General features: G+C 45.3%; 1 pseudogene; it reads left to right on the forward strand.

The window, feature by feature from the left end:
- Nucleotides 1-24,874, forward strand: part of LOC121531159 — a 207,287-nt pseudogene that overhangs the window by 108,720 nt on the left and 73,693 nt on the right.

The raw sequence follows: 24,874 nt of genomic DNA on the forward strand, positions 1-24,874 counted from the left end.
CCACGTATTCACCCTGCACACCCTAATTGACAAACAAACAAACCAAAACAAAGGCAAAGTCTTCTCAAGCTTTGTTGATTTCAAAAAAGCTTTTGACTCAATTTGGCATGAGGGTCTGCAATACAAATTGATTGAAAGTGGGGTTGGGGGGAAAACATACGACATTATGAAATCCATGTACACAAACAACAAGTGTGCAGTCAAAATAGGCAAAAAAAACATACACATTTCTTTCCACAGGGCCGTGGGATGAGACAGGGATGCAGTTTAAGCCCCACCCTCTTCAACATATATATATCAACGAATTGGTGAGGACACTAGAGCAGTCTGCAGCACCCGGCCTCACCCTACTTGAATCTGAAGTCAAATGTCTACTGTTTGCTGAAGATCTGATGCTTCTGTCACCAACCAAGGAGGGCCTACAGCAGCACCTAGATCTTCTGCACAGATTCTGTCAGACCTGGGCCCTGAGAGTAAATCTCCAAAAAAGGTCCAGTTGCCAGGACCACAAATGCAAATTCCATCTAGACTCCGTTGCCCTAGAGCACACAAAAAATTATACATACCTCGGCCTAAACATCAGCGCCACAGGTAACTTCCACAAAGCTGTGAACGATCTGAGAGACCAGGCAAGAAGGGGCTTCTATGCCAACAAAAGGAACATAAAATTCGACATACCAATTAGGATCTGCCTAAAAATACTTGAATCAGTTATAGAACCCATTGCCCTTTATGGTTGTGAGGTCTGGGGTCTGCTCACCAACCAATAATTCACAAAATGGGACAAACACCAAATTGAGACACTCAGAATTAGGCTGATACCCACTAATTATCACAATCCAGAAAATAGCAATTAAATTATATAACCACTTAAAAGGAAGCGATTCCCAAACCTTCCATAACAAAGCCATCACCTACAGAGAGATGAACTTGGAGAAGAGTCCCCTAAGTAAGCTGCTCCTGGAGCTCTGTTCACAAACACAAACAGACCCCACAGAGCCCCAGGACAACAACAACAACACAACCAAATCATGAGAAAACAAAAAGATAATTACTTGACACATTGGAAAGAATTAACAAAGAACCAGAGCAAACTAGAATGCCATTTGGCCCTAAACAGAGAGTACACAGTGACAGAATACCTGACCACTGTGACTGACCCAAAATTAAGGAAAGCTTTGAGTATGTACAGACTCAGTGAGCATAGCCTTGCTATTGAGAAAGGCCGCCGTAGGCAGACCTGGCTCTCAAGAGAAGACAGGCTATGTGCACACTGCCCACAAAATGAGTTGGAAACTGAGCTGCACTTCCTAACATCCTGCCAAATGTATGACCATATTAGAGACACATCTATTATTTCCCTCAGATGACACAGACCCACAAAGAATTCGAAATCCCATATCTATTGGGTGAAATACCAGTGTGCCATCACAGCAGCAAGATTTGTGACCTGTTGCCACAAGAAAAGGGCAACCAGTGAAGAACAAACACCATTGTAAATACAACCCATATTTATGTTTATTTATTTTCCTTTTTGTACTTTAACTATTTGCACATCATTACAACACTGTATGTTGACATAATATGACATTTGAAATGTATTTATTCTTTTGGATATTTTGTGAGTGTAATGTTTACTGTTAATTTGTATTGATAATTTCACTTTTGTTTATTATCTACTTCACTTGCTTTGGCAATGTTAAGATACGCTACCAGTAAAAAGTTTGGACACACCTACTCATTTAAGGGTTTTTCTTAATTTTTACTATTTTTTACATTGTAGAATAATAGTGAAGACATCAAAACTATGAAATAACACACATGGAATCATGTATTAAACAAAAAAGATTCTTCAAAGTAGCCACCCTTTGCCTTGATGATAACTTTGCACACTCTTGGCATTCTCTCAACCTATCTCCCTCTCTGCCTCTCTGTCTCGGTCTCTGTCTATCTCTCTCTGCTCTCTCTCTCTGTCTCTCTCTCTCTGCTCTCTCTCTCTGTCTCTGTCTCTGTCTCTCTCTCTCTCCCTCTCTCTCTGCTCTCTCTCTCTCTGCTCTCTCTCTCTCTCTCTCTCTCTCTCTCTCTCTCTGTCTTCTGCTGTCTCTCTCTACTGTCTCTCTCTGCTGTCTCTCTCTGCTCTCTCTCTGCTCTGTCTGTCTCTGCTCTCTGTCTCTCTCTCTCTCTCTCTCTCTCTCTCTCTCTCTCTCTCTCTGTCTCTGTCTCTCTGTCTCTCTCTCTGTATCTATGTCTCTCTCTACGTCTCTCTGCCTCTCTCTCTCTCTCTCTCTCTCTTTTGTTTTATTTTCCAGATTTCTCATGATATAATTTTCAAAGTTGACAGCTCACATATGAAGACACTGGTTTGGTGCTGGAGATAATGCAAATGAGGTTGAAAAGTAGCAGAATTGCCCTTTAATGTATGTAATACCTTGCTAAAACCAAGTATAGAGTTTATTTGTTATAATTCATTGGTATTAGATTTAAAAGGTGATCGAATAGCTCCTGATTTGTAATGTCATTAATGCATTTCTTTTGAAGCAATGTTTTTAAAAAATGTACAAGTGAAAAGGTTGGTTTACTTTTAAGTTTAAGTTTCCCACGTATCTCGTTAAAGTTTTGACCAATGAGGTGACTTGTTAAGTTGTGGCCAATGGGAGAGTGGACTGGTTGCTGGGAAAGAAAAGAGAGGGAAAGGTTGAAAGAAGGGAGAGGAGAGACGTTAGTGGGGTTGGTGAAGGAAAAACGACCAAAGGAAACGATAAAGAGAGAACAAAACCATACCTACAGAGTTTTTTAAAGGGAAATCCTGATTTTATTTCTATAAGAGAGTGTTTATTATTTCGTTAAGAAACACCTAGTGGAGACTGAAGCTGCCGTCGCATTGTGGAGACATTCAAATCAAATCAAATCAAATTTTATTGGTCACATGCGCCGAATACAACAGGTGCAGACATTACAGTGAAATGCTTACTTACAGCCCTTAACCAACAGTGCATTTATTTTAAAAAAAAAAAAAAAAAGTAAGAATAAAACAACAACAAAAAAAGTGTTGAGAAAAAAAGAGCAGAAGTAAAATAAAGTGACAGTAGGGAGGCTATATATACAGTAAAATAAAGTGACAGTAGGGAGGCTATATATACAGGGGGGTACCGTTGCAGAGTCAATGTGCGGGGGGCACCGGCTAGTTGAGGTAGTTGAGGTAATATGTACATGTGGGTAGAGTTAAAGTGACTATGCATAAATACTTACTTAACAGAGTAGCAGCAGCGTAAAAATGATGGGGTGGGGGGCAGTGCAAATAGTCCGGGTAGCCATGATTAGCTGTTCAGGAGTCTTATGGCTTGGGGGTAGAAGCTGTTGAGAAGTCTTTTGGACCTAGACTTGGCACTCCGGTACCGCTTGCCGTGCGGTAGCAGAGAGAACAGTCTATGACTAGGGTGGCTGGAGTCTTTGACAATTTTGAGGGCCTTCCTCTGACACCGCCTGGTATAGAGGTCCTGGATGGCAGGGAGCTTTGCCCCAGTGATGTACTGGGCCGTACGCACTACCCTCTGTAGTGCCTTGCGGTCAGAGGCCAAGCAGTTGCCATACCAGGCGGTGATGCAACCAGTCAGGATGCTCTCGATGGTGCAGCTGTAGAATTTTTGAGGATCTGAGGACCCATGCCAAATCTTTTCAGTCTCCTGAGGGGGAATAGGCTTTGTCGTGCCCTCTTCACGACTGTCTTGGTGTGTTTGGACCATGATAGTTCGTTGGTGATGTGGACACCAAGGAACTTGAAGCTCTCAACCTGTTCCACTACAGCCCCGTCGATGAGAATGGGGCGTGCTCAGTCCTCTTTTTTTTCCTGTAGTCCACAATCATCTCCTTTGTCTTGGTCACGTTGAGGGAGAGGTTGTTGTCCTGGCACCACACGGCCAGATCTCTGACCTCCTCCCTATAGGCTGTCTCATCGTTGTCGGGTGATCAGGCCTACCACTGTTGTGTCGTCGGCAAACTTAATGATGGTGTTGGAGTCGTGCCTGGCCATGCAGTCATGGGTGAACAGAGAGTACAGGAGGGGACTGAGCACGCACCCCTGAGGGGGCCCCCGTGTTGAGGATCAGTGTGGCAGATGTGTTGTTACCTACCCTTACCACCTGGGGGCGGCCCGTCAGGAAGTCCAGGATCCAGTTGCAGAGGGAGGTGTTTAGTCCCAGGATCCTTAGCTTAGTGATGAGCTTAGAGGGCACTATGGTGTTGAATGCTGAGCTGTAGTCAATGAATAGCATTCTCACGTAGGTGTTCCTCTTGTCCAGGTGGGAAAGGGCAGTGTGGAGTGCGATAGAGATTGCATCATCTGTGGATCTGTTGGGGCGGTATGCAAATTGGAGTGGGTCTAGGGTTTCTGGGATTATGCTGTTGATGTGAGCCATGACCAGTCTTTCAAAGCACTTCATGGCTACAGACGTCAGTGCTACGGGTCGGTAGTCATTTAGGCAGGTTATCTTAGAGTTCTTGGGCACGGGGACTATGGTGGTCTGCTTGAAACATGTTGGTATTACAGACTCAGTCAGGGACATGTTGAAAATGTCAGTGAAGACACTTGCCAGTTGGTCAGCACATGCTCGGAGTACACGTCCTGGTAATCCGTCTGGCCCTGCGGCCTTGTGAATGTTGACCTGCTTAAAAGTCTTACTCACATCGGCTACGGAGAGCGTGATCACATAGTCGTCCCGGAACAGCTGGTGCTCTCATGCATGCCTCAGTGTTGCTTGCCTCAAGCGAGCATAGAAGTGGTTTAGCTCGTCTGGTAGGCTTGTGTCACTGGGCAGCTCGCGGCTGTGCTTCCCTTTGTAGTCTGTAATAGTTTTCAAGCCCTGCCACATCCGACGAGCGTCAGAGCCAGTGTAGTATGATTCAATCTTAGACCTGTATTGACTCTTTGCCTGTTTGATGGTTCGTCGGAGGTCATAGCGGGATTTCTTATAAGCGTCCGGGTTAGAGTCCCGTTCCTTGAAAGCGGCAGCTGTACCCATTAGCTCAGTGCGGATGTTTCCTGTAATCCATGGCTTCTGGTTGGGGTATGTACGTACGGTCACTGTGGGGACGACATCATCGATGCACTTATTGATGAAGCCAGTGACTGATGTGGTGTACTCCTCAATGCTGTCTGAAGAATCCCGGAACATGTTCCAGTCTGTGCTAGCAAAACAGTCCTGTAGCTTAGCATCTGCGTCATCTGACCACTTTTTTATTAACCGAATCACTGGTGCTTCCTGCTTCAGTTTTTGCTTATAAGCAGGAATCAGGAGGATAGAGTTATGGTCAGATTTGCCAAATGGAGGGCGAGGGAGAGCTTTGTATGCGTCTCTGTGTGTGGAGTAAAGGTGGTCTAGAGTTTTTTTCCCTCTGGTTGCACATTTAACATGCTGGTAGAAATTAGGTAGAACGGATTTAAGTTTCCCTGCATTAAAGTCCCCGGCTACTAGGAGCGCTGCATCTGGATGAGCGTTTTCCTGTTGATTAATGGCCTTGTACAACTCATTCAGTGCAATCTTAATGCCAGCATTGGTTTGTGGTGGTAAATAGACAGCTATGAAAAATATAGATGAAAACTCTCTTGGTAAATAGTGTGGTCTACAGCTTATCATAAGATACTCTACCTCAGGCGAGCAAAACCTCGAGACTTCCTTAGTATTTGATTTTGTGCACCAGTTGTTGTTTACAAATATACAGAGACCGCCACCCCTTGTCTTACCGGAGTCTGCCGTTCTATCCTGTCGATGTAGCGTATAGCCTGCTAGCTGAATGTTATCATTGTTGTCGTTCAGCCACGACTCCGTGAAACATAAGATATTACAGTTTTTAATGTCCCGTTGGTAGGATAACCGTAATCTTAAATCGTCAATTTTATTCTCAAAAGATTGAACGTTGGCTAATAGGATTGATGGGAGAGGCAGTTTACTCGCTCGCCGTCGGATCCTTACAAGGCACCCGGATCTGCGTCCACGATATCTCCGTCTCTTCCTCACGCGAATGACGGGGATCTGGGCCTTGTCGGGTGTCTGTAGGAAATCCTTTGCGAACGCCTCGTTGAAGAAAAAAATGTTTGTCCAATGCTAGGTGAGTAATCGCTGTCCTGATATCCAGAAGCTCTCTTTGGTTATAAGAGACGATGGCAGAAACATTATGTACAAAATAAATTACAAATAACGCGGAAAAACACACATAATAGTACAATTGGTTAGAGGGCTGTAAAACGGCAGCCATCTTCTCCGGCGCTGTTCAAGTCCTAGAGGTTAGCCTAGCATCGTGCAAGACTTGGAGAGAATTGCTTGTGACGATCAACGAGTTCGGGTTTCCAACGGATGTCTGTTGCTGCTACCGAGTACTGGCTGCATTGATAGCTGTGTTCGCTGTGGATCTTGTGAGGACACCTGCACAGAACTACTATATTTTGCTGAGGCATTATCTACAAGTAGTGAGTAACTACAAATGTGGGGTGGACTTCGGGACTTTATGTATGTCGTCATTTTTTTATGAGCTCCAACGCGCGCCCAGGGTTTAAGCAAGCTTGCAAATAATTTGGACATGGGTTGTGGAAAAATCATTGGGGTTTATTATTTTTATTTATTTTGATGTGATACATTGAACATTTGATTAATATAGATCTTGAACCTTATGTCTGTTGTATTGGTGGAGTCATTTACTGTTTCAGTTTCATGTAATGTATGGGAAAGCATATCCTTATAATAATAACCAAGTCTATAATCATTCTATCTGAAGTTAATACCCTATTTGTCATTCACCCTAGCAAGTTTACAATAGGGATTCTTATTGGAGATGTCCTTCTCACCTAATATCCCATGCTGTTCAGATATTCTAAATAAGCTAATATTGTGAGAGTCAAAATCGAGCCTGGTGAGAGGGTTACATTTTTGGGGGCTCGTCCGGGATCTTGGTTATTGTTGATGGGATATTTTTGACTCCCCATTTGACAATTTTGAATTGAAATTTTGGATTTTCTTCTGACATTGCTGTATAGGCATAAACCTACAACATGCATGTTGAAGAGATTGTTACCTGGTGTAGAGAGAAACAGCTAGCTACTAATCGTGCAGTTGTCCTTAGCAGTGTTACAGATGATGTGTCTGATGAGGTTCTGCTGGAAACGCTGACTTATGTTAAGGCTTTTGGTAAAATTATACTGCGTGGTCGTTGTTCTTATTCAGCTGGTAAAAAGCAGTATGTTTTGGTAGAGATATCAAACAACCTTAACGAAATAGCTGTGCCAAGTGTTGTTGGGATACCTGGAGAGTTGGGTCCCTGGCCTGTACATGTAGTTTCACAAGTCACATCTCCAGTTGAGTGAGAGGGTGAAGATTTCCAGGCAAAGCTATTATCCTTTCTGAGATATGAAGGGAAGACTGTGGCTGATGTTAAAGGCCTGGTAAGTCCCTCTGGTGCTGACCTCAACGCTGAACTGGTTACTGCCATAAGTTCACTGGTAGAAAAAATGCAACAATGTGCCATCTGAGACTCAGAGTTACCGTAAGCTACGTATGTTCTCAGGTGTGAAGCCCACTCCTAGTGGAGAGGAAGAGTATGACGCATGGGCTGAGCAAACCACCCATTTTCTAGAGGAATGGCAGTGCACCGACAATGTGAAAAAACAGAGAATAATAGAAAGTCTTAAAGGGCCTGCTGCTGACATTGTGAGGTTCTTTAGGACCGGAAACCCCCATGCTACAGCGATCGAATACATGAAGGCTCTAGAAACCGCATTCGGTACCACCGAAAGTGCACCTGATCTCATGGTAAGGTTCAGAAACACATTCCAGAGTGAAGGAGAGAAGCTTTCAGCTTACCTGTTGAGACTTGACAAATTGCTGCTCACTGCATATCGAAAAGGAGGCATTGAGCTGTCAGAGGTGAATAGCACACGCATTGGCCAAGTAGTGAGAGGTGCATCCTCACATGACATGGTTGCGCTTCGTATTCGCATGACCTATAAGCTGCGTGATCCACCAACCTTTACTGAGCTGCTGCAGGAAGTAAGGGAGGAGGAGGACATGATTCAAGACAGGAACACAACGAAGAGTGTTGTGAAGTCATCAGCTGTTGCTCCTGTTGCTACAGTTTGTGAAGAAGCTAATACTGAGATAGAAGTGCTGAGAAAAGAGCTAAAAGGTTTGAAAATTGAAATGACACGTCTCATGTCTGCTAACGTCACAGCAGCTCACTCTGACACACAAAGGTCAGATGTTGCATTTAAAAGCAAAAAGAAAAGGGTAAATCCATCACAAGAACAGACACAGGCCGACAGAAACCCCGGAGTGTTCTGTTATAGATGTGGAGAAGATGGCCATTTCAAGAGAAACTGTGAAGGTAAAGAGAACTTGAGGAAAGTCAACACACGCCTGATCAAACAAAAACGGTCTATGGGAAACTACAGAGGGACCCAGTAAAGGAGCGGCCTGACGTCCCGGTGAAGATACGTTCCACAAAGTGCCACAAGTATGAAGACATGAAAGACATGCTACCTACAGGTTTAGTTGGCCCAAGTTCTGTCGTTTCTGTACAGATTGAAGGTGTCTATGCTAAAGCTTTACTAGATAGTGGTTCTCAGATTACTCTACTTTACAGATCCTTTTATGACAAGTACCTGACGCATTTGCCATTGATTCCTATAGGAAACTTAGAGATATGGGGCCTTAGCTCTGAGCAGTATCCATATGATGGCTATTTGTCGCTCAAGCTTGAGTTCTCGGGATCGGTTGTGGGCGTAGCAGAGACCATTGAAGCATTTGTGTTGGTATGTCCAGATCCGGTCATGAAAGGTGACGTGTCTATTCTGGTCAGCACAAATACGTCTGTAGTGAAGAGACTTATGACTGCTTGCAGAGAAAAGGAAGGTGAAGGTTTCCTTAGCACACTACAAGTTCATCCTGCTATCAAGGAGGCATATGAAAGGATGAGAGAAAGCTCAACTGATGATGATGAGAAGAGAGGAACGGTCTGGTTCGCACAGACAAAACCTGTCACCCTGCCACCTGGTGGGCAGGCGAGAGTTACTGGAATTCCAAAGTTTCCTGGGATACCTTCTACTCAAACCCTTCTGGTAGAGAGGCGGATACTATCAAATCCCAATGGGTGACACAGATAAAGAGAAGACTGCATTTATCTGTCCAGTTGGATTTGACCAATTTGAGAGGATGCCACAGGGTGTGTCCGGAGCACCTGCAACATTTCAACGTGTCATGGAACAGACAATTGGAGACATGAATCTACTCGAAGTTCTTGTTTACCTCGACGACTTAATCGTGTTTGGAAGGACGCTGGAAGAACACGAGCAGAGGTTGCTCAAGGTGTTGGACCGCTTGAAAAGTGAAGGCCTAAAACTGTCCCTTGACAAGTGTCAGTTTTGCTGCACATCTGTCAACTATGTTGAACATGTCATATCCCAGAATGGAGTGGCCACAGACCCATCAAAAATTGAAGCTGTCACCACGTGGCCAAGGCCTGAAACTGTGACTGCTCTGCGTTCTTTCCTAGGATTCTGTGGATATTACAGGAGATTTGTGAAAGACTACTCTAAAGTGAGTTACCCCCTGAATCAGCTCTTATGTGGATATCTTCCCGCAGGCAAGAAAGGGAGAAAGTCCAAGGAAGAGGTGAAAGCCTACCTCAACAACTCAGAACCATTTGGATCAAGGTGGAATGAGAAGTGTGAATTGGCATTCGAGACATTGAAGGAAAAGCCTCACAAAAGCTCCTGTGTTGTCTTTTGCTGACCCTCAGTTGCCATACGTTCTACATGTAGATGCTAGCCGCGAAGGGTTAGGTGGAGTACTGTACCAAGATCAAGGTGAGGGTCTGCGTCCTGTGGCATTTGTGAGTCGAAACCTGACCGCTTCTGAACGCAACTACCCAGCTCACAAGTTAGAGTTTCTTGCGTTGAAGTGGGCCGTGGTTGATAAACTACATGATTACCTGTATGGGGTCAAGTTCGAGGTTAGAACAGACAACAACCCATTGACATATGTCCTCACGTCCGTAAAACTGGATGCCACTGGTCATCGTTGGCTGGCTGCGTTGTCTACCTATGACTTTAGTCTCAAGTACAGGCCAGGCAGGCAGAACATAGATGCCGATGCTTTATCTCGCCGCCCTCATCAACAATATGCAGTGGAACAAGATTGGAGAGACATTCCTGCATCCGGTGTTAGAGCCATGTGCCAGATGTCTAATGTTGTTAGAATAACTCCTGGATTATCTCATAGTAGAGTGATTGATCAGTTGGGAGCCTCTATGCATGCTGTGCCTCAAGCGTACTGTAACCTGAGCATGCTGACGTCTAACATGCCCAGATTGAGCACTATGGAACTTTCTGCATCGCAACAAGAAGATCCTTGCTTAGGAGAGATGTGGGTTGCTCTTAATAAACATGATATCACCAGGGTGACCAAGACAAAACATCCACTCATCTCTTTGCTCCTGAGAGAGTGGGAGAAGCTGAAGATGGAAGATGGAGTTATGTACAGGATCACACATCCGCCAAACAAGACTCGTCGTGCTCAGTTACTTCTTCCAGAGTTCAGAACTATAGTTCTCACGTCGCTGCATGATGACTCAGGTCATTTAGGATTTGACAAGACATATGGACTTGTCAGAGACCGGTTCTACTGGCCACGCATGAAGATGGAAGTAGAGGAGTACTGTAAGTCCTGTGCTCGCTGTGTACAGAGGAAAACACTTCCAAAGATAGTTGCTCCACTTGGTCATATGCAAAGTGATGGACCTATGGACCTTGTGTGTATGGATTTCCTGTCCATTGAGCCTGACTCCAGTAACACAGCGAATGTTCTTGTCATTACGGATCATTACACAAGATACGCTCAAGCTTTTCCTACGAAGGATCAGAAAGCATCCACGGTCGCCAAGGTATTGTGGGAGAGGTACTTCATCCATTATGGTCTGCCCAAGAGGATGCATAGTGATCAAGGTAGAGATTTTGAAAGTCGACTCATCCATGAGCTACTGAATATGCTTGGAGTGGAGAAGTCAAGGACCGCAACCCGAGAGATTCAACCGAACCTTGTTGAACATGCTTGGAACTCTTGATCCTACACGAAAGAACAAATGGAGTCAGTATGTTGGGCATCTAGTGCACTCATATAACCGTAGTCGGAATGAAGTGACTGGCTATTCGCCATATTTTTTGATGTTTGGACGTGAAGCTAGATTGCCTGTTGATATTTGTTTTGGAGTCTCGATTGATAGCTCTTCAGAGAGAACTTACCTCAAGTATGTATCTGATATGAAGAAACAGTTACAAGCTACTTACAAACTTGCTGAGAGCACTGCTGGAAAGCAAAACCAAGAAAACAAACAGCGATATGATAAGAAAATCCGCTACACGCAACTTATGCCTGGAGACAGAGTCCTCATACAGAATCTAGGACTGAATGGAAAACATAAGCTGGCAGATCGCCGGGCCTCTACGCCATATGTGGTGGAAAGTCAGATGTCAAACTTACCTGTGTTTCGTTTGAAGCCTGAAATTGGAGATGGACCCATTAAGAGGAGAGGGGGTGTGGGGAAACGTCTGACACCCTACATTGTACCCCTATTAAGATGGGGGGAAACTAGACAGAGGAGTCTGTCACTCAGGCTGGAAGCAACGTGGAGCAGATCTCACTTACAGCTTGATCTCAGAGAGCAGCTCTGCTTTTAACACAGACAGCCCTGGTGTCATCTGCTGTGATGAGACTGGACTGGATGGGCTGGGAGGAGGAGGAGGAGGAGGAGGAGGAGGAGGAAGAGGAGGAGGAGGAAGAGGGAAGCCTCACACATTGACAGAGTGGCCTACACACTGCAGTGACTGCAGATAGGGCATGTTGTCACTGAAGAGAGCACAGTGTGTTTGATGTTGCTAGTTTGACATATCCTCTGATATTCTGCTGCCAGACAGATACGGTATGTAGGAAGGAAATATGAGTAAAGGAGATTACAGTTTTACCCTGGGACAAGTATATATATTCTGTTCTGCACCTTGTGAATTACAAACCAGTCGCGGTAGTGTGTGTGTCTGTGTGTGTGTGTGTGTGTGTGTGTGTGTGTGTGTGTGTGTGTGTGTGTGTGTGTGTGTGTGTGTGTCGGGCTGGTGAACAAGGCAGATGGGGAGTTTTTTACAGTATATTAAAAGCCCGACCTCATCTACGGAGCGATGAGCATTGAGGAGTGTGATGATCAGAAGCTCCCACACACATTCCACCGCCATTTTTACTGCATCTCAAATGGCACCCTATTCCCTATGTAGTGCACTACTTTTGACTAGGGAATAGAGGGTGCCATTTGTCTTTGATGATCTGTATAATAAAGGTAGGATTCAGCAGGAGATGATGAGATGTGTCTAACTCTGCCTCAGAGCATCGGGGCTGATGCACTTGATCAGATAATGCTTACAATGACGTGGTCATCAATCCTGTCTGGCAAGGACACGGTCTTATTGGCTGTGATTTAGACTAGCATGGATGGTCATGCAAATTCAGCCCCAGCCCAGTGAAGCATTGAATCGTTCATATTTAACTTTCAATGTTAATTAGGCCAGAGCTATCTGATGGACGAGGAACTAGCGGGGCTATAGGCGCATGACTGCCACATCCAGACAGCATGAACTAATCTGGTGTTATCACTATTTGTTTGATTTGTTCACTTTGCTCTGGATGAAGAACTAGCTGTCAGCTGTAGCGTCCCGTCAGTCTTGCTGTGTTCGTTTGTTCACTCTGTTCTGGATGAAGAAGTATCTGTCAGCTGTCGTGTCCCGACAGTCTTGCTGCGTTCGTTTGTTCACTCTGTTCTGGATGAAGAACTAGCTGTCAGCTGTAGTGTTCCGACAGTCTTGCTGCGTTCGTTTGTTCACTCTGTTCTGGATGAAGAACTAGCTGTCAGCTGTAGTGTTCCGACAGTCTTGCTGCGTTCGTTTGTTCACTCTGTTCTGGATGAAGAACTAGCTGTCAGCTGTAGTGTCTCGACGGCCTTTCTGTGTTCGATTGTTCACTTCGTGTTTCCTCTGTTCATCTTTCTCGTTTTGACATCTACATGAAAATGTAATTTTGCTGCTGACTTTTCAGAAAAGAAAATGTGTGGATTTTTTTTTTTTTTTTTTTATCCAATTCCGCAAAATAATATTTACCACAGCTAAATTCCCATATTTTAATTTCCATTGATATGTAAAACTAGGGAGCCATGGAATCTTCTCTACATCTCAAATTAATTAAATTGTTCGCATTGAGATCAGGGTGCTGCTGGCAGCACGGAGAGAGAGAGCGAGGGAGGAATGGAGCGAGGGAGGAATGGAGGGAGGGAGGGAGGGAGGGAGGGAGGGAGGGAGGGAGGGAGAAAATCACTGCTTTCAAAATAATTGCCCTTTGAGATGCTAATCAGAATGACAAGCCTCTGTTTTTACGTATAACAATGTTTTTTTTAAACTTCTTCACAGCCCATAAAACCTATAATGATTTAAGACAATTGGAAGGATTGGAATACAGATGAATGCATGCATGTTCAACATCCCCTCTCTTTCTTCATCTGCTTTCCTCTCTACTCTTTCCCCCTTCGGACTCGTGGGAGCGATTACTTCTGCTGCTTCTGAAGTGTCCAAATTCTTAGTGGTTTCCAGCGGCAACATGTTATAATATAACAGCCTTCTAAAATGGTCTGAAGTCCCTGTCTCTAATGCAAGTTGTACAAGCATAAAGCATCAGTGATTACATTGCTGTCAGTCTACATATAAATATCAGTGATAATAGTGCTGTCAGTCTACATAGAAAGCATCAGCGATTACAGTGCTGTCAGTCTACATAGAAAGCATCAGTGATTACAGTGAAGTCAGTCTACACATAAAGCATCAGTGATTACAGTGAAGTCGGTCTACACATAAAAGGACACTTCAGTGATTTTAATTGAACAACACAATTGGACTCGGACTCAGAATTTCAACGCATAACAATACAAATCTAAACAATCATCTTTATTTACACCCAATGGACAATACCGCTCCACCCGAACATAACCCCCACATGTACAACATGTACTGCATATCCTCTTTGACAAACTGGTATGTTGGTTAGTGCATGGTTCACTGGTTCACCCTCTTATTACCTCTTCCTCATGTCTTCACCCAGCCACCTCTTATTACCCCTAGTCTTCCTCATGTCTACACCCAGCCACCTCTTATTACCCCTAGTCTTCCTCATGTCTACACCCAGCCCCCTCTTATTACCCCTAGTCTTCCTCATGTCTTCACCCAGCCCCCTCTTATTACCCCTAGTCTTCCTCATGTCTTCACCCAGCCACCTCTTATTACCCCTAGTCTTCCTCATGTCTTCACCAGCCACCTCTTATTACCCCTAGTCTTCCTCATGTCTACACCAGCCACCTCTTATTACCCCTAGTCTTCCTCATGTCTACACCAGCCACCTCTTATTACCCCTAGTCTTCCTCATGTCTACACCAGCCACCTCTTATTACCCCCTAGTCTTCCTCATGTCTACACCAGCCACCTCTTATTACCCCTAGTCTTCCTCATGTCTACACCAGCCACCTCTTATTACCCCCTAGTCTTCCTCATGTCTACACCCAGACACCTCTTCACCCACAGAACATGCTCTCTTAATGTCACACACACACACACACACACACACACAGAATATTCTCATGATCTCATCGTTCTTTCCAGTTGGTTTGTGGGAGATGATGTTTTAGAACATATGCCTCAGGAATATGACATGTGAATTGTACATACTATCTATTTCCGAGCCTCTCTATTGCAGTCCGTTTGACTTATGATATCTGTAACACGTAGCTGAGGAGCGAGGGGAGGTACTGTAAGTCTACAGGCTTCTCATGTATCACGGTAATGAACATTATGGAACCCATGGTTACTTAGCAGGCTTTTACTCTGCACATTTATTGGAGGATGAAACAGTCATTAATGTGTGTGTACATGTTTGTACAGTGTGTGTGTGTGTGTGTGTGTGTGTGTATGTGTCAAGGCGTCAGTGTAATGCGGTAGGCGAAGTCAGGCGCAAGACACAGAGCTAATCAGAATGCGTACTTTACTCGAAGGTAAAAGAAAGAACAACAACCTCCACGCAGGGAGGGAACAAACCCGCACACTAACGACAGCCGAAACATGAACAAACACACACAACACACAATGTGAGACAGAGGGTTAAATAGGGAAGACATCACTACATAATGGGGAACAGGTGTGACCAATAAAGACAGAACAAGTCAAACATAGATACATGGATCGGTAGCAGCTAGTACCCCGGGACGACGAACGCCGAAGCCTGCCCGAGCAAGGACGAGGGGCAGCCTCGGTTGAATCCGTGACAGTACCCCCCCCTTGACGCGCGGCACCGCCGTGCGCCGACCCCGGCCTCGGGGACGGCCAGGAGGACGCGGAGCAGGGCGGGTCGGATGACTCTGGTGGAAATCCCTCAACATGGAGGGATCGAGGATTTCCCTCCTAGGTACCCAGCACCGTTCCTCCGGACCGTACCCCTCCCACTCCACGAGATACTGCAGGCCCCCCACCCGACGCCTCGAATCCAGGATGGAACGGACCAAGTACGCCGGAGCCCCCTCGATGTCCAGTGGGGGCGGAGGAACCTCCCGTACCTCAGACTCCTGGAGTGGACCAGCTACTACCGGCCTGAGGAGAGACACATGGAACGAGGGGTTAATACGGTAATTAATAGGAAGTTGTAACCTATAACAAACCTCGTTCAATCTCCTCAGGACTTTAAATGGCCCCACAAACCGCCCACCCAGCTTCCGGCAGGGCAGGCGAAGGGGCAGGTTTCGGGTCGAGAGCCAGACCCGATCCCCCGGTGCATACACCGGGGCCTCACTGCGGTGGCGATCGGCGCTCGCCTTCTGTCGCCTGATTGCCCGCTGCAGGTGTACATGAGCAGCGTTCCAGGTCTCTTCCGAGCGCCGAAACCACTCATCCACCGCAGGAGCTTCGATCTGGCTCTAATGCCAAGGTGCCAGGACTGGCTGATAACCTAACACACACTGGAAAGGCGTAAGGTTAGTAGAGGAGTGGCGGAGTGAGTTTTGGGCTATCTCTGCCCAGGGGACATAACCTGACCACTCCCCCTGCTGGTCCTGGCAACAGGACCTCAGAAACCTACCCACATCCTGGTTAACTCTCTCCACCTGCCCATTACTCTCGGGATGAAAACCTGAGGTAAGGCTAATCGAGACCCCTAGACGTTCCATGAACGCCCTCCACACCCTTGATGTGAACTGGGGACCCCGATCCGACACAATATCCTCAGGTACCCTGTAGTGCCGGAAGACGTGTGTAAACAGGGCTTCAGCAGTTTGTAGGGCTGTAGGAAGATCTGGCATAGGAATGAGACGGCAGGCCTTCGAAAACCGATCCACAACGACCAGGATCGTGGTGTTCCCTTGTGAGGGGGGAAGGTCCGTCACAAAATCCACCGATAGGTGGGACCACGGCCGTTGTGGAATGGGTAGGGGTTGTAATTTCCCTCTGGGCAGGTGTCTAGGTGCATTACACTGGGCGCACACCGAGCAGGAGGAAACATAAACTCTCACGTCCTTGGCTAAAGTGGGCCACCAGTACTTCCCACTAAGACAGTGCACTGTCCGACCGATGCCAGGATGACCAGAGGAGGGTGACGTGTGAGCCCAATAGATCAATCGATCACGAACCTCGAGCGGCACGTACATCCGACCCTCTGGACACTGGGGGGGAGTGGGCTCGGTACGTAACGCCCGCTCGGTGTCCGCATCAACCTCCCACACCACTGGTGCCACCAGACACGACGCCGGGAGTATGGGAGTGGGCTCAATGGACCTCTCCTCTGTGTCATACAGTCGGGACAGGGCGTCTGTCTTAGCGTTCTGGGAACCTGGTCTGTAAGTGAGAGTAAACACAAAACAAGTGAAGAACATGGCCCACCTTGCCTGACGAGGGTTCAACCTCCTCGCCGCCCGGATGTACTCCAGGTTACGATGGTCAGTCAAAATGAGAAAAGGGTGTTTAGCCCCCTCAAGCCAATGCCTCCACACTTTCAGGGCTTGAACCACAGCTAACAGCTCCCGGTCCCCTACATCATAATTGCGTTCCGCCGGACTGAGCTTCTTAGAAAAGAAAGCACAGGGGCGGAGTTTTGGTGGCATACCCGAGCGCTGAGACAGTACAGCACCAATCCCAGCCTCGGACGCATCCACCTCAACCTGGAATGCCAAGGAAGGATCCGGATGAGCCAGCACCGGAGCCGAAGTAAACAGGTCCTTCAGATGCCCAAAAGCCCTGTCCGCCTCAGCTGACCACTGCAGACGCACCGGCCCTCCCTTTAGCAAGGAGGTAATGGGAGCCGCTACCTGCCCAAAGCCCCGGATAAACCTCCGGAAGTAATTGGCAAAACCCAAGAATCGCTGCACCTCCTTCACCGTGGTTGGAGTCTGCCAATTACGCACGGCCGAAACGCGGTCAATCTCCATCTCCACACCTGACGCGGACAGGCGGTGTCCTAGGAAGGAGATGGACTCTTGGAAGAACAGACATTTCTCCGCCTTCACATACAGGTCATGCTCCAACAGTCTACCAAGCACCTGACGCACCAGGGACACATGCTCGGCCCGTGTAGCGGAGTATATTAGAATGTCATTAATATACACCACTACACCCTGTCCATGCAGGTCCCGGAAAATCTCATCAACAAAAGATTGGAAGACTGAAGGAGCATTCATCAAACCGTATGGCATGACGAGGTACTCATAGTCCCGAGGTGGTACTAAATGCTGTCTTCCACTCATCTCCCTCCCGGATACGCACCAGGTTGTACGCGCTCCTGAGATCCAATTTAGTGAAGAAGCGCGCCCCGTGCAATGACTCCGTCATTCTCGCAATCAGAGGTAATGGATAGCTGTATTTTATTGTGATCTGATTTAGACCACGGTAGTCAATGCACGGGCGTAAGCCACCATCCTTCTTCTTCACAAAAAAGAAACTTGATGACGCAAGGGAAGTGGACGGCCGAATGTATCCCTATCTCAGAGATTCGGTGACATATGTTTCCATAGCCGCTGTCTCTTCCTGTGACAGAGGATACACGTGAACCTGGTTTGGACTTTCCTCCGTAGCTGCCCCTACGGAAACACCTACACACCTCCCCAAGCACTGACTAGACCATCCCTTGAGAGCCCTCTGTTGCCATGAAATAGTGGGGTCATGAGAAGTTAACCGGGGAAGCCCCAACACCACGGGAAACGCAGGAGAATCAATCAGATATAGACTAATTATTTCCTCATGCCCCTCCTGCGTCTTCATCCAGAGTGGCACTGTGACCTCCCTAATCAGACCTGACCCTAAAGGGCGACTATCTAGGGCATGGATAGGGAAGGGCACATCGACTGGCACAATAGGAATCCCTAACTTACGGGTAAACTGACGATCAATAAAGTTCCCAGCTGCGCCTTAAGCTGGGAATGAGAAGAAAACTCGGGAAACACAACATTAATACACATATGCACAACAGGGAGCTCTGGGTGAGTTGGGTGCCTACTCACCTGAAACGGTTCATCAGTGCGCTGCCTACTGCCTCGACTCCTAGGAGGCCCTCCCCAGCACCGACCAGCAGTGTGTCCTCTGCGGCCACAGTTGGTGCAGGAGACGGCCCCTCTACCGGTCTCCCTCATAGCAGCACCTCCGAGCTCCATAGGGGTAGGGTCGGAGGTGCTGGGGGATGGAATGGATGGCCCCTGATCCGGACGTCCACGGGTAGCCAACAGGTTATCCAGTCGAATCGACATATCCACCAGTTGGTCCAGGTTTAGGTTGGTGTCCCTGCAGGCCAATTCCCGACGAACGTCCTCCTTCAAGCTACAACGGTAGTGGTCGATGAGGGCCCTCTCATTCCATCCTGGCAGCCAGAGTCCGGCGGGTAAACTCCGCATAGCTTACAGTTGCGGCGTCTATTCCCCCCACTCGGCGTTGGCCCACTCCAGCGCTTTACCGGACAGACAGGAGATGAGGGCGGACACGCTCTCGTATCCCGAGGGAGCCGGGTGGATGGTTGCCAGGTAGAGCTCTACCTGGAGCAGAAAACCCTGACACCCAGCAGCTGTACCGTCATAAGCCCTCGGGAGCGAGAGCCGAATCCCACTGGACCCAGGAGGTGAAGCGATGGATATCGGTGTAGGTGGTGGTGTAATCGGAGGAGGTATAGGGAGACCTCCTCTCTCCCATCGCTCCATAGTGTTCACCACTCGTTCCATGGCGGTGCCGAGAGCCTGGATCATGGCTGCTTGTTGTTGGATGCGTTCCTCCATTGATCCGGCTGGCATCGCTGTACCTGCTGACTCCATGTAGATGGTGTGTGTTTCTGTCAAGGCGTCAGTGTAATGCGGTAGGCGAAGTCAGGCGCAGGACACAGAGCTAATCAGAAGGCGTACTTTACTCAAAGGTAAAAGAAAGAACAACAACCTCCACGCAGGGAGGGAACAAACCAGCACACTAACGACAGCCGAAACATGAACAAACACACACGTGTGTGTGTGTTTGTTTGTGTTTGTGTGTTTGTGCGTGTGTGTGTGTGTGTGTGTGTTTGTGCGTGTGTGTGTGTGTTTGTGTGTTTGTGCATGTGTTTGTGCGTGTGTGTGTGTGTGTGTGTGTTTGTGCGTGTGTGTGTATGTGTTTGTGTGTTTGTGCATGTGTGCGTGTGTGTGTGTGTGTGTGTGTTTGTGCGTGTGTGTGTGTGTTTGTGTGTTTGTGCGTGTGTGTGTGTGTTTGTGTGTTTGTGCGTCTGTTCGTTCTCCACACTCCTCACCAAACTCCTCTTCTCCACACTCCTCCGCAGTGGCAGGGTGCATGCTGGGAGTAATGACACAGACACTCACAGAACCCCAGTCGCAGGGAAAGTAGTTTGTTGTTGTTGTTATTGTGGTCTGTGTGTTTGGCTCTGTGAGGCTAATGCCTGTAGCAGGTCCATAGAGATAAGGCCTTAGCGAGGTGGACTGATGCACTGGGAACAATAAAGTGCATGCTTTTCTCTCTCTCTTGCGGCCCAACTTTCTGTTCACTACTCTGTGTCAAGGCTATTTGCATAATCCCCAATGACCAACCGAATATATTACTTTTTTCGCAATAATATTAAATCAGTATTTCTCACAATATTTCTGATGGGGAGAGGTTCGGAGTTCGATTTTGCTGTTGTGGTGAGTTTTGTACGGTATGGCTTCAGTTCCTATAGATAGCGCAAGTGACAATTTGTAGAGTTCAATGGGTAGATAATGGAAAAAGAGCTTTGTGCGCTTACTTTTATGAGAACAATTACATTGTTTCTGGCTTAGTGAAATACCAGTGCTACGATTTATTTTCATTACCCCGCTCATGTTCTCTCTCTTAGAGAGGACTTGTTGTTCTTATTTCAGCTTGTAGGAAACGTACAATCTCTTGCTGCGAGCTGTAGCTCTGTTAAATGAAAATATTTCACATGAATCATGAATCATTCAAATGACTTCTTCTTCCTTCTACTGTACTAGTAACCCTATTCCCCACATATTGCACTACTTTTGACCAGAGCCCGATGGGCCTATAATATGGAGATCATCAGCTGTCCACTAGTTAATAATATGAAGATCATCAGCTGTCCACTAGTTAATAATATGGAGATCATCAGAGTCCTCTAACTGTAGTTAATAATATGGAGATCATCAGCTGTCCACTAGTTAATAATATGGAGATCATCAGCTGTCCACTAGTTAATAATATGGAGATCATCAGCTGTCCACTAGTTAATAATATGGAGATCATCAGCTGTCCACTAGTTAATAATATGGAGATCATCAGAGTCCTCTAACTGTAGTTAATAATATGGAGATCATCAGCCGTCCCCTAGTTAATAATATGGAGATCATCAGCTGTACACTAGTTAATAATATGGAGATCATCAGCTGTCCACTAGTTAATAATATGGAGATCATCAGCTGTCCACTAGTTAATAATATGGAGATCATCAGAGTCCTCTAACTGTAGTTAATAATATGGAGATCATCAGCCGTCCCCTAGTTAATAATATGGAGATCATCAGCTGTACACTAGTTAATAATATGGAGATCATCAGCTGTCCACTAGTTAATAATATGGAGATCATCAGCTGTCCACTAGTTAATAATATGGAGATCATCAGAGTCCTCTAACTGTAGTTAATAATATGGAGATCATCAGCTGTCCACTAGTTAATAATATGGAGATCATCAGCTGTCCACTAGTTAATAATATGGAGATCATCAGCTGTCCACTAGTTAATAATATGGAGATCATCAGCTGTCCACTAGTTAATAATATGGAGATCATCAGAGTCCTCTAACTGTAGTTAATAATATGGAGATCATCAGCCGTCCCCTAGTTAATAATATGGAGATCATCAGCTGTACACTAGTTAATAATATGGAGATCATCAGCTGTCCACTAGTTAATAATATGGAGATCATCAGCTGTCCACTAGTTAATAATATGGAGATCATCAGAGTCCTCTAACTGTAGTTAATAATATGGAGATCATCAGCTGTCCACTAGTTAATAATATGGAGATCATCAGCTGTCCACTAGTTAATAATATGGAGATCATCAGCTGTCCACTAGTTAATAATATGGAGATCATCAGCCGTCCTCTAGTTAATAATACGGAGATCATCAGCTGTCCACTAGTTAATAATATGGAGATCATCAGCTGTACACTAGTTAATAATATGGAGATCATCAGCTGTCCACTAGTTAATAATATGGAGATCATCAGCTGTCCACTAGTTAATAATATGGAGATCATCAGCTGTCCACTAGTTAATAATATGGAGATCATCAGCTGTCCACTAGTTAATAATATGGAGATCATCAGCTGTCCACTAGTTAATAATATGGAGATCATCAGCTGTCCACTAGTTAATAATATGGAGATCATCAGCTGTCCTCTAGTTAATATGGAGATCATCAGCCGTCCTCTAACTGTAGTTAATAATATGGAGATCATCAGAGTCCTCTAACTGTAGTTAATAATATGGAGTTCATCAGAGTCCTCTAACTGTAGTTAATAATATGGAGATCATCAGAGTCCTCTAAATGTAGTTAATAATATGGAGATCATCAGAGTCCTCTAACTGTAGTTAATAATATGGAGTTCATCAGAGTCCTCTAACTGTAGTTAATAATATGGAGATCATCAGAGTCCTCTAAATGTAGTTAATAATATGGAGATAGGAATCCTTGCGCTAGTCTCCTCCACATCCACCCGTCATCTTCATGTGATATTGTCTGGTCAATGCACATCTACTGTCTGCCTGGACAGCTACTGTTATTTCAGATTGTAATGGGGACACATGACCTGCTGCCACTTCAGAAATGAATTACCGAATTACTGTAAACAGGTTACATTATGTGGAACACCTTCCTTGGTTGATTGCACTTATGATAAACAGCTCTGGTTCTTTCTCTCTCTCTCTCTCTCTCTAGGTTTCTCTATCCTTCAGGCCATCATGGAGTCAGCGGTGACCAACAACTGGCAGGTGACGGCTCGGTCTGTGGGGAGCATCACGGACGCAGCAGAGTTGAAACGGATCATCGAGGAGATGGACAGGAGGCAGGAGAAACGCTACGTCATCGACTGTGAAGTGGACAGGATCAACACAATCCTAGAACAGGTAAGGACTTTATTGAATACTTATTGACTCAAGACATTTCAGCTTGAAATTGTTTATACATTTTCTAAAATGTTCTACAAACAAAAATCCACTTTGACATTATGGGGTATTGTGTACACATCAGTGAAAAACATATCTCAATTTAATCTATTTTAAATTCAGGCTGACACACAACAAAATGTGGAAAAAGTAAACAGGGATTGCACAACAAAGTCAGGGACTTATTTCCATTGTGGTCTCTATTTTGTATATTAATACATATACAATGACATGCTGTGCATTCGGAAAGTATTCAGACCCCTTGACTTTTTCCACATTTTGTTAAGTTACAGCCTTATTCTAAAATTGATTAAACTGTTTTTTTTCTTCATCAATCTTCACACAATATCCTATAATGACAAAGCAAAAACAGATTTTTAGAAATGTTTGCACATGTTTTAAAAATAAAAAACGGAAATATTACATTTACATAATTATTCAGACCCTTATCTCAGTACTAAAAGTGTACTACACTGCATGTACTACAGTGTACTACAGTGTGAAAAGTGCAAATCAATCCCAGAACAACAGCAAAGGACCTTGTGAAGATGCTGGAGGAAACAGGTACAAAAGTATCTATATCCACAGTAAAATAAGACCTATATCGCCATAACCTGAAAGGCCGCTCAGCAAGGAAGAAGCCACTGCTCCAAAACCGCCATAAAAAGGCCAGACTACGCTTTGCAACTGCATATGGGGACAAAGATCATACTTTTTGGAGAAATGTCCTCTGGTCTGATGAAACAAAAATAGAACTGTTTGGCCATAATGACTATCGTTATGTTTGGAGGAAAAAGGGGGTGGCATGCAAGCCGAAGAACACCATCTCAACCGTGAAGCACGGGGGTGGCAGCATCATGCTGTGGGGGTGCTTTGCTGCAGGAGGGACTGGTCCACTTCACAAAATAGATGGCATCATGAGGAAGGAAAATTATATGGATATATTGAAGCAACATCTCAAGACATCAGTCAGGAAGTTAAAGCTTGGTCGCAAATGGGTCTTCCAAATGGACAATGACCCCAAGCATACTTCCAAAGTTGTGGCAAAATGGCTTAAGGACAACAAAGTCAAGGTATTGGAGTGGCCATCACAAAGCCCTGACCTCAATCCTATAGAACATTTGTGGGTAGAACTGAAAAAGCGTGTGCGAACAAGGAGGCCTACAAACCTGACTCAATTACACCAGCTCTGTCAGGAGGAATGGGCCAAAATTCACCCAACTTATTGTGGGAAGCTTGTGGAAGGCTACCGAAACGTTTGACCCAAGTTAAACAATTTAAAGGCAATGCTACCAAATACTAATTGAGTGTATGTAAACTTCTGACCCACTGGGAATGTGATGAAAGAAATAAAAGCTGAAATAAATCATTCTCTCTACTATTATTCTGACATTTCATATTCTTAAAGTGAAGTGGTGATCCTAACTGACCTAAGACAGGGACTTTTTACTAGGATTAAATGTCAGGAATTGTGAAAAACTGAGTTTAAATGTATTTGGCTAAGGTATATGTAAACTTCCAACTTCAACTGTACGTAAATAAGGTATTTCAATCTATTTTGTAAAAACAAATAACAAACATTTATAGAAACCTCTTTTCAGTTTGTCATTATGGGGTATTGTGTGTAGATTGATGTGGAAAAAGTTAAGGGGTCTGACACTTTCCGAATGCATTGTAGATACAGACACATTACATACAGTGAGGGAAAAAAGTATTTGATCCCCTGCTGATTTTGTACGTTTGCCCACTGACAAAGAAATGATCAGTCTATAATTTTAATGGTAGGTTTATATGAACAGTGAAAAAAATCCAGAAAAACGCATTTAAAAAATGTTATACATTGATTTGCATTTTAATGAGGGAAATTAGTATTTGACCCGAGCTGAGATTAGGAGCACACTCTTAAAGGGAGTGCTCCTAATCTCAGTTTGTTACCTGTATAAAAGACACCTGTCCACAGAAGTAATCAATCAATCAGATTCCAAACTCTCCACCATGGGCAAGACCAAAGAGCTCTCCAAGGATGTCAGGGACAAGATTGTAGACCTACACAAGGCTGGAATGGGCTACAAGACCATCGCCAAGCAGCTTGGTGAGAAGGTAACAA

The sequence above is a fragment of the Coregonus clupeaformis genome, chromosome 2, assembly GCF_020615455.1.
Source record: "Coregonus clupeaformis isolate EN_2021a chromosome 2, ASM2061545v1, whole genome shotgun sequence".
Classification (NCBI taxonomy): Eukaryota; Metazoa; Chordata; class Actinopteri; order Salmoniformes; family Salmonidae; genus Coregonus; species Coregonus clupeaformis.